Source organism: Chrysemys picta, chromosome 7 (genome assembly GCF_011386835.1).
Source record: "Chrysemys picta bellii isolate R12L10 chromosome 7, ASM1138683v2, whole genome shotgun sequence".
In the NCBI taxonomy this organism is placed as follows: domain Eukaryota; kingdom Metazoa; phylum Chordata; order Testudines; family Emydidae; genus Chrysemys; species Chrysemys picta.
The window spans coordinates 105,207,913-105,219,694 of record NC_088797.1 but is presented as its reverse complement, the minus strand read 5'-3'; positions in this window follow the sequence as shown (position 1 = coordinate 105,219,694).

Sequence of the window (11,782 nt, the reverse complement as noted above, 5' to 3'; positions counted from 1 at the left end):
CAGTCCCATAAGAAAATTGGCGATGTATCAGGTATTTGATCAAATATATTTGTTTAATCTGGATATCTATACCCTGGTCATCACTGTAGTATATGAGGACTTTGGTCACAAGTGGTATAGCCTTAAATATTGGTGAAATATATTATTCAGAAAGAAAGAGAAAAAATGCAGGTCTATATGCCAAATAGTTCAAGCTGTGAAAGGAATCAAAGGTAGTGAATCTGGAGTATGAGCTATCAATGCTTATTGTTATGAATATCATCAGACGGCTTGTTGAGAGATACTATATATTTATATTTTAGTACTCCAGGAGGGCCCCAATCAGGATCTGGGCTCCACTGTGTCATGTGCTATACAAATTCTGGCCCTTAAAGAGTTTACCCTCTAAGAAGACAAACAACATATGGAGGGTTGGGATATGATTAAAATATGTATAATTTTTATATGAGTGCACTTAAAATTATACCACTCACCAGTTACCTGGGGAACTCATTTCTATAAGATATAATTGAAGCTCAGATCTTAGTAGGATTCATAAAAGGCTTATATATTTATGTGGATAACAAGAACACATATTAGGGTAAACAAATATTTTAGAAGGGATATAAACCCTCATGTTTCAGGGTATAAAATAACTAATTGATAGGGATTAGGTGAAAATGTACTCTTAGGTTGGGTAACTCTATAATTGTCTACTATGAGATTTCTTACATCTGCTTTTGAAATGTCAGGTTCTGGCCATTATTGAAGATAAGATATGGGACAAGGTGGACCACACATATGACCTGCAACAGGAACGTTCCCAATGAAATTTCCCATTTCAATTGTATCTCTGGAATTACTAGAATCGTTCACATCACATTTTACATGTGGTTAGTTACATAGACGCAATTACTTTTTTATATAAAAAAAATACAAATAGCTAAAATAGGTGTTGATTATCCTCCTATTCCTCTCATCCTAGCCACCATCAATTGGGTGATTACTTATAGGTATCACAGCAGACATTGGTCTTGAGGAGACTCTGAAAGCAGAGAAGGTTCTTATAGAACCAGGGAGGAATTCCATCTCATAGGGTAGCATGGAAAAAAGTACCGACATTGTTGTGTAAGAAATGGACAAATAGGTGATCAATGCTGGCACCATTGCTGAGGGATGCAAGGGCAGGGCCATGCCATAAAAGAGACCGTGATGGGACAAGTCAGAAACAACAAGAGTTTTGAAGAACAAGGACAAGGAGCTTGAAGTTAATGTGGTGGAAAAGGGAAGCCAGTGGAAGCATTCAAAGAAGGGATGGGTATGGTAACATCAATGGGCAACAAAAGTGATCTTAGCAAACATATTTTAAATGGATTCAAGGAGGTCTCTGTGTGGTTAGCTGGGTAATCAACTGGTGAGAATAAAAAGGGGTGGATCTTAGAAATGTTATGAAGGAATCAGTGGCAAAATTCGGGCACTAATTTGGGATCAGTGGTGACCACCCAGTTTACAGAATGGTAGTATTATCAGCAGTGATCGTGAATGCTGGGAATAGGGAAGCTTGGGAAGAAAGATCAGGAGATGAGTTCTGGCCAAGCCAAGTTTAAATTGGCATCAGGATGTCCAGGAACACATATCAGAGAGACGGACATAGATGCAGTATTTGGTGGAGAGAGAGAAGCTGGGAATGGAGAGGTAGATCTGTGTAACAATGGAAATTAAAGCTATCTGTATGTATAGATGTCAGCACTTGGAGAAAAGGGGAGCATGGGTGGACACCTGGGACCACCACAGAATGTGGGAGAGTGGAGGGAGAAGATTCACTATAAGAGATACTGAAGGATCAGCAAAAGAGGACTAAAGGAGAACAAGGTGAGGACAGAAGCATGAAAGCCAATAGGGGAGAAGATTTTAAGAGGGTGTAATTAACAGTGTCAAGAGAAGACTTAGAGGTCAAAGAGGATGAGGATGGAATACAAGAGTTGGGATTTAGCCAAGGAGTGGTAGGTTAGTGAAGTCACCACTGAAGGGAGATCAAACACAAAGATGTAAATAGGCATTTTCTTTGATTTTTTTTTTCTGGGGGACTATGGGAGATTCGGCCTTAATTTTCTTGAGAGAAGGGCTCTTTTCACTGATTTACTGAAGAATTAAATTCTGTCTTAAGGCCTTTTGGGACATATTTTAAAACAACCAGTATGAATATATGTTATCTGAAAGCAAAGTTTTCAAATCACTATGATTTGAATAGTAAACTTTTATAGGGGATCTGTTAACCCAGAAGGAGGTAGATGAGTGAGTATATCAACAGAAAAGAGCTGCCAAAGCAATACTCCGTGGTGAAAGGGAATATTTGACCATAAGATGAACAGTGGAAGTGAATCAATGAAAAATGCTAATCGTTGATCACAACCTTTGGTTAACATGACTAAACAGAACAAAGGTCCTATATGCAAGTGATTGTGTCTCATGCTGCAGCCATATGGTTTTAACTGGTGCAGCAGTAAGGTGAATTAGTACAAGGCACAAGCTTTCTGTATCTAGAAATGGAGAAGTTTAAAGTAGGAATTAAAATAAAAATGTGGCTTTAATGGGTATTTGAGCATTGACATCATTACTTTCCTCTTACATTCCATTCTGTTTGTACCATTCTACTTGCTATTCATTCTAGGATCTCCAAGTGCTTCATAAACATTAATTGATTAAAGTTTCAAAACTGTGAGATAAGCATTGTAAGTAATTAAAAAGTAGAGGGTAATAGTTACCAGGCTTAACGTTCCTCTCTCTTTCTCTCGTAGCAGTGGCAGTCATTTTAATGTAGCTTGGTTATGGCTATGCCAAATTAGAGCAGACTTTTATAGGCCTTGAAGTGTCTGTGTAGACAAAGTAACATTTAATTTGCAAGGTTATGCTTTGAAACCCTTTTAAAGACTTGTTAGGGTTTTTATATTTTGTAAGTCTTGCAGAATTGCATGCTTACATTTGAATGTGCCTCACCTAGATAAGTACCCTATATGTGCAGGCACGAAGCCAGTTATCGGTGCATAATTCAGGCATGTGCAAATGCGTGCCTTTGAAATGTTGAAAATTAGGCCCTATGTCCACAGTTTGTGTACAGAGAAATGGTTAGTCTGGTTAAAATATTTATTATCATGAGTAGGAGATAAAGTTTTAGAAACCTATTGCATGGGGTAAGTGGCCCATAATTCCCATTATGAATGCTAAACTATATAAACATATGATTGTAAGGAACCTCGGTTTGAATTATTCAATATCTTCTGAAGCTTCCCAATTTAGAATTGTACTTTGTTTTCTTGTTTTGTTTTGGAGGGAAAAAATCCTCAATCCTGAAATAGGGAAGAGGAAATGATCATTATTTATTTGTAATATATAGTGCCTGACTGAGCTTGTACATTGTGCCAGGTGCCGTACATATACATAGTAAAAGAAAGTTCCTGCCCTAAACAGTTTATAATCTACATCAGAGGTCAGCAACCTTTGAGAAGTGGTGTGCCAAGTCTTCATTAATTTAAGGTTTCACGTGCCGGTAATACATTTTACATTTACAGGGGCCTGCGGATGGAACTCCAGATCGGCAGCGCGGGCGGCAGACGGAACCCCAGACTAGCAGCGGGCTGAGCCGCTCAGCCCACTGCCAACCCGGGGTTCCGTCCATCCAGGCCAGCGGCGGGTTGAGCGGGGCCGGTGGCCGGGACCCCGGCTGACAGCAGAGTGCCACTAAAAATCAGATCGCGTGCCGCCTTTGGCACGTGTGCTGCAGGTTGCCAACCCCTGATCTAAATAGACAAGACAGAGAAAGGTGAGGGGTAAGGAAGTTTTATTATTCCAATTTTACAGGTGAGGAACAGAGAGACTAAATGACTTGTCCAAAGCCAGACCAGGTGGGTTTTTATTGGATCAACTTCTGTTGGTGAGAGAGACAAGCTTTTGAGCCACACTGAGCTCCTCTTCAGGTCTGAGAAAGGAACTCCCAGCATCACAGCAAAATGCAAGGTGGAACAGATTGTTTAGCATAAGTAATTCGCACATATTGTATTACGTATTATGATGTGGAACACAGTAGTTCTGCTGGCCCATAATTTGTTAGCAATTCAGAATTCCTGCTTATATTTATCATTCTATTATATCTGTGCATTATGCTATTAAAGCTGACATGATTGGTCACATAGATCATGTGATATACTTGTGTTCTCTGATTATATTAGTGTAACACGTAGATTCAGGATTCCAACGTGAATAGTCACATTTACAAATTCACACTTGACTTTCTGGAAACATTTTGTAATATTAACTTTGTTATTTCTGTGAAGCTTCCTGCCTGTAAACTCATCTTGTAGAATATTTATGGAAGTTGAACATATCAAAAGTAGAAAATGTGGTGAATCATCTGAAAGTTCAGATGAATATGTGGAATTTTTTGCAGCTTTAGTCCACCTTGATGTTTAAGAATAGACATTTTATACCCCTTTTAGGATACATTTATTCTCTGTATTTACTGGAAAAATTAAACTATTACTCTTTGTTGTCCTAGAATGCTTGTGAGAACAGGAACCGATTTTGGGAACTGCATTGATGATTGCTATGGAAAAGGCCATTCATTTATTGTCGAACCCGGTCAATGATTTAGTTCCAAGTCAGGATAGTTGAAAGAGTGGAGTTGCTCTATTGCTGTAGTGTCGGTCTGAGCCGGTTCGGGTGATAAGTGTGAACTTTGGTACAAGAAACAGGCCAAAGAGGAAATTATTGGGTATGTTTCTTTGTTCAGTGTTCACAGGCACTGTAATTTTCATCTTTCATGTCAGAGTCTCTTTTTTCTCTCTATTAGGTAATGGTGAGCATCACAATGTCAAACAGTTAGCTCTTCTCTCTTTGCCCATCTCCCCCATTCAATTGCCCCTGGGCCCCTCTACCCCTTATCCAGCTATTCTTTTCATTTAATCAAAACCAAGTGAGTGAACCTGTGCTCACCATGATCATATAGCACTCACCCTGCATTCTCAACATTTGCTGCTATACATTGGCAAATAGATTTTAGTTAGCAATCTTGGTTTTAAAGCCCTAAACTGTTTGTACTCTAGACCTTCTCCTTGAACCTTATGCTAGTAGATATCTGCTCTCAAACATCATCTGCCTTTGAAGGATATCGCTATTACATGTGAAGTTGTCTTTTTGTGGTGTGTCCTAGTGTGGGGCATACCCCTCCTCCCATCTTGACATCCATCTTAGTCCATCTCTCCCTGTTTTGGCAAATCAAAACAACGTAAAGCTTTTTATTAAAAATTTAAGTATTTATTATTATTTGAGTGCTCTTCATGGTAGAAAAGAAACAGGAATTGGAAGTATTGACTTGAAAAGGGATTACTTATGGAGGGCACTGGAAACAGACCGATGCTTTAGGTCTCCCAGGTATTCCAACACAGCCTGGTGTCGCCACACAGGCAGAGAGGGTAAACAGGATGTAAGACCGCCCAGTGGCAAAAAGTGGGCCTGGGGGGAGAGTGCAGATGCAATCCTGTCAGGGGACCCACAGAAGGCCAAACCAGTCTGAAAAGTGAGTGGCATGGGGCAGATTTGCTGCATGTGTTACGCTAATTCAGATACATCCCCTGGTGGAAAAATAGTGGTGGAAACAGCCCGTGGGTGAGTCCCAGCTCAAGAATGCAGTGGCTTTCTCTGAACCTCTATGATACTGGCCCAGCACATTTATCAGGATGGTGTTTTAAGCTACATAACTAATACATTGAGTTGCTTGTTGTCTACTCTAGCTGGCATGAATATGGCACATGTTTATGCCTTCTAGATTAGACTAGCAATTTAATGTAGTGGTTATGTAGTTTAAAATCCTGTTCCTGTTTCTGACAGGCAGCTTGGAAAAGCTGCTGATTCTTTATCACCCCTTTTTGTGACTAGTTATTAAAGAACAACAGACAGTTGTCTTTACTGGTCTCTGGCTTCCTAAAACTCCCCATAGACTAATAAATACACTTCAAGGTGAAGAAGAATACTTAATAATTTGGAAGATGTAAATAAAAATCATGTAATTTATTAATATTGCTTCTTCGAAAGCTGCCTTTACTTGTAAGTCTGAGTGACATGACAATACACTTATCATCCAGTGCAAAATTAAATATGACAAAGAACGGTAAAATTTGCAGTTGTATGTTGTCAGGAAAGGATGTATTTAAATTCTGTAGGTAAGATGGTCAGTAATTTTTTAAAACGTGAAAAAAATTGCATATATTGTAGTACAGATCATGATTCTAATTACTCTTGCCATGGAAAAGATATGACCAAATTAAATTAATACATAAGAGACTTGTTTCGTTCAGCTCCTGCAGTAACAACTACTGTTCCTTGAAAGACCTTTCTTTTTACAGATCCCCTTATCTGAAAAGGTTTACTGTGTCTTCATGCAAGTAGTTGTCATGCTTTAGAAAAATCACAAGCAGCAAAAAGTCAGAATTGTCAGTTCAGAAGACACTGGTTGTTCCACTGGGTAAAACTGAGAAAGCAATGCTGGCAAATGATCTTTAGGAGGAGGAAAAAAAGAAAAAAGCAAAAAAGATGGAAACAGCAGCAGAATGAAGATAAAAAGGGTTGCAGGCTTTATTCTCATTGATGGTTGGCAACGGGAAATCTGTTGGAGAAGAAGAAGAATATCTGATAGGTCATCTGTTGTGTAATGAAGAATAGAAGACAGAAGACAAGCTAGGAGAAGCAAGGTGATTCCAAACCTCAGAGGAATGTAAGATCTTATGAGAAAAACATGAAAGCAATACCTTTATAAACTGACCAAATTTAATTTACTATCAACGAGCCTTGTAAGACGGCAAGCTGACAAAATCCATTTAAAATGTTATGGGTGAAACTGAAGACGTGCATTTTTCTCTTGTGGAATCATTTTATTATATATTCGTTTCTTTTTTGTACAGGTCTTCTGATTAAAAATTACCACTAAGATGTCAAATATTTCCTTGTCCTATGATAGCCAAGCTTAGTTATCCAATATCTTATCCTGACTATCCATCTTCTTTAGTCAAAAAAACAACAACGTGTTTTCAAAGGACAAACCAGATTAATATGCTATCATTTATTATGCACCATTTCCAGTGAAACATCTATATTATGCTGTTGCATATATTACTTAAGAAATACTGTAGTCTTCGGTGTGTTTGCAGCAATTTTTTAAATACTTGGCCTTTATGATGAGTGAATATAATAGCAAACATATTTGTGATTATGAATGGAAATTCAAGAAGTGGTCTGCATGCAGCATTAGTTTGCTTTTAAATTTCTAACACATTTAAGGATGTCATAATTGGATTCTTTATATTGATAAAGGCACTTGGATTAGCTGTAATAACATTGGATTTGCATTGCACTGTTGGAATGCTTTAAATATTTAAGATCCAATACAAGGTTATGTGTTCTATGACTTGCTGTGCAAAAATGCTAAAGGGACACAGATTACTTTTAAGAGGCTGATTAAAGTATTTTTAAAGAGACATGTTTTAAATTTTTCCATCTTTTAAAGCATTTGGTATTTCTGAAGCCTGCTTCAAGGTAAATTGTGTCATGTGCTTGCCATTCTACTGTGTAGCCTGCTCAACGCATTGAGGGCCAAGGGAGAGATTTTTCATATTAACGATTTGTACCTTTGAAACACGCTCCTCAAAAATCCTCCTCAAAGCCCCATGTTCCTCTCTAGGTCCATGCATAGAGAGGAATCTGCACCCTCTGAAAGGAGGAATTCTCTAAGATTTGCAGGGTTTGAAGTCTACTTCTGGAGGTGGCAGGGTGGAGGAACTGTCTGAGCTTCTTCAGAGTCTCTCCCACACGGGCCCTCAGGGGAAAACAGCACAAGTTAATAGAGAGACTGAATTTAACAGAGCCTTATCAATACACTTAGGCTGTATTAATTTGCACTGCTTCCACCTCTGCACTTTGGAGAGTGGCTAGATTTGTTGGAGACCTCAAAGAATAGCTCCCACAGGAGTTATGTTCTCCAGTAGTCATCAGGAGACAATGTGGTCTAGCAGTAAGTAATGGAGATAAGGGGCAAGTGTGGAGATATCCCTTACCTGTGGCAGATCCCTGAAATCCACATATCTTGTGGGAACCATGGATTACAGATGTCTTACTTCTGCAGTTGGTAGAATTTGAGGTGAGGAGACATTCCTCTTCCATGCCTGATGGAAAAATGAATAGGAAACACATGTGAGCTAATCCTGTACAGGGGAGAATGGGAACTTCACTATTTACTCACTGTACTGGACTGAACTAAACTGAAGGGCTAAAATGCCTTTATCTAGGAATTACCTCTGAAAGAAGGTGCAGGGGTTCAATGCAGATCATAAAACTGATAACCATACAGCATAGCAAGAGTCTTAGAGCTAAAATAAAATTAATTCTAACTTTTATTTGAAATAAGCTAGAGAATTGCCAATACCCATATTTTAATGTTGCAAATATATACTGAACAAATTTTTTAAAAATCAATTATTATGGTTTAATGTGGGATTTTCTTTTGCCAGAATCATTTTGTCAACACAAAAGAAACGTTTGAACATTTTAATTTTATGTAATCATATTGTGGAGATCTAATATAAAAATGATTTAAGCTAAATGGCTTGGTGATTGTGCTATAATATATACTTTACTTTATCTGCTTTTCCTGCCTTTAAGTAAGAAGATTAAGAATGGGGTTTTTTTGGCTATAAATCAGGATTAAAGTTGCATTTTGTAGTTTGAGCCAGCAAAACTTCTAAATTGCTCAGCTCAAATTCTCTACTCTCTCACTGCACAGGCCAAAATATTAACAGAGTTACACTTAAAATGTAGATACATAAAAAAAACCGTGGGCCTATAATACTAATAGAAAAATCAGAACTTTGTCTTTTCTTTTGTCTGGTAATACTCCTGCTGTGACAGAAAGAACATGCTCCTTATCTTCATAACTACTATGTGTTCTCAGCGCTGTTTTCTTGTTGTCTTGTTTCACATGTATTTGTATTGAATCAGAGAACTTCACCTTCAGCATACCATATATCTAATAAAGTCAGTGCCAACATACTCCTATCATTTTTTAAAGGAATGTGATTAAATTTTCCTTCCTAAAATTCCAGTGGGCAATGAATTAAAACTGACAACTCAGTATAGAGTGAGAATGAGAAAATAAAATATACAAAACATTGCTAATGATCAGCTCTTGAAAAATTTACCGGACATGTACTACCCAGGGAACTAGAGTCATCAGCTGATGATACAAAAGATGGAGGTATTCCTGGGTAGCCCAGGATGGAGCCCAAGGACCACATTTTCCAATAAAAGTTCTTTAGCAAACTTGTTTGCTAAAACATTTTTGTAAAAGAAGCAACAACCTTTTAAAAAAGAATGTAATTAAATGCCTAGATACTAATCTCATTAATCAACCATCCTGATGTTTATATGCCCAGGGAACTCTCATCTCCTGGGGCAAGGTAAATGAGATCCTAATGTTAGGACTGAGATTTTACCTGTCTTCATCATAGTTCCTCAGTTATTCCTCTCTACCACTAGCTACTCACTGCTCCCCACCAACCTTCAGTGTGTAACTCTGCATGTGGCATTTCCTTCCCAGTGGAGATGATGAGCTGTTACAGAACAAGGACTTAAAGTGACACAGGCCATCTATAGAGTGCTAAGCACACTGTCAGCACTCACTACATTTTAATAATTAATAGTAACTGGATGACCTCACTGGTGACTACATGACATTGGATATACTGGATGACAATATATATGCAATCCATTAATTTAACAGAGCTGGGCATATACTCTGTGTGGCACTTGAATACTGAAACACCACATTTGCAAACTAAAGGAGATACAAAATGAATTAAACTTCATGCAAACACTCAGGAGGTTTACAAAGAGTCCTATCTCTAAGTCTACTATACCATTCATACAAAGGAATTCAGTAATTCAATGTAATTATCAATGATAATTCTAAAGTAGTTGTGCTACTTCAGGATTTTTCAGATTAAGAATGTAATGAATTACTAATACAAATTCTAATACAAAATTATTCTTAAATATAATTTGCATTCTGGTTTTGAATATTGTGTTTATTATTAAAGATTTATTTGTTGAAATAGCTTTTCTTGGAGTGTTTGGGGTAAAGATACACGTTTGCTGTAAAGTCAAAGTTGTATTAACTAATCATTTTTTGAAAAGGTTTCTTTGTTTTTATCATGATGAGAAATTGATTCCTTAATGAATGTTTTCTTGCATCTCCTAATATTTAATTTTTAATTATCAACAGCTACCTCATCTAGAGATGTGCACCACATACAGCACAAATGACAATAACTTAAATTTCACATGTATTAAATAGATTTTGCACATCTTGAGCTGTTTTCATTCCTATTGCAGCCCATTATCCTGAGCAGGCAAGTTGGGCCAAGCTTAATACGCATGCATAAGTGAGAAAGTCAGGCCTGTTTGCTCATGATTGCACCACTTTACTAGATTTTCATCCATTTACAATATAAATCCTCCACCTTTTGAACTGTATGCACTTACCCCCTTAATTGTTAACACATACCTTTTTATTTGTTCCCTTTGCTTCCCATTAAGTCTGTGTGACACTGCACATCTGCACCTCAGCATGCATTTTCTGTAGACCAGTGAGTCATTCAAAAAGAGATGAGTCCCACATGTTAAAGAAACAAGGTAGCACTTTTTGGATTACAGCTAGGATGAATAAATGCTAAAAGGTTTTAAGTTTATTTCACAGACCAGATAAGAAAGTCCATTTAGCCATGAGGTGGTATTGACACCTTTTTAAAAAAAAATAAAGCCCATCTTTTGAAGGTATTTTGTTAGTTGAAGAGAGGAGTTTTATACAACCAGTTAAAACTAAATCCCCAGATGTAATCTCAGGCAATCTCCCTTCAAATTGCTAAGAAAATGTTCTGTTTAAGTGCTGAGTGTTGTTTAGGCTCTGTTATCTGGTATCTGCACCCTGGATACGTACTGTCCGTGCCAGCTTCAGAACCGACTTGCTTGGTTCATTCAGATGTTGCTGGGTGCTGAGGAATTTTGCTCACAAACATAATTCCTTGCCATCTTACTCTGCTCTTGTTCCCATTACCTCTTAACCACCCTTATGTCTAATAAGAGTTCCTGAGACACTGAATTGAGTGAATTGATCTCTCAAGCCTTATTAGATTGTGACATTTAAAGAATTAGTGGTAATGGTGCAAATGAGGCTTTGTAGTCATCTCTCTGACTTCAGATCCCTCCCTCCTGTTGTAGGTGGGAATAATGTCTCTCTCACTTTCTCTGGCTAACTAAATTTACAGGCTCATCATTACAGGATGTGCTATACTGTTAAACAAAACATTTTATCCTCTAGTCAAGACAGATAAGTCATTTTAAAGGATCTCTGAGAGAACATCTAATCTAGAGCTGTGAATTGTGAATCTTATAAACCAGGCAAAACTCATGTTTTGGGCTGTCGGACAAACTGAAACTTGTTGAGATTCAATGACCCTTTAGGTAAAGCTGCGGGAGCTTAAGCCACGGAAACTTAGGGTGATTCACTAGGTTTCCTGTTGCCTGTCTGGGAATCAACATCAGCTAGAGGGCCTGACTCACTCCTTCTGTGAAATTGATTTGTGAGAAGGTAGGGAGGGACACTTCGGACTGAGGCAATCTATTACAAGGAAAACCTATTAGAGGTACAAGTTGAAGATAACTTCTTGTCATCTGGCTGTGTGGGTTGTTTTAAGACACTTTT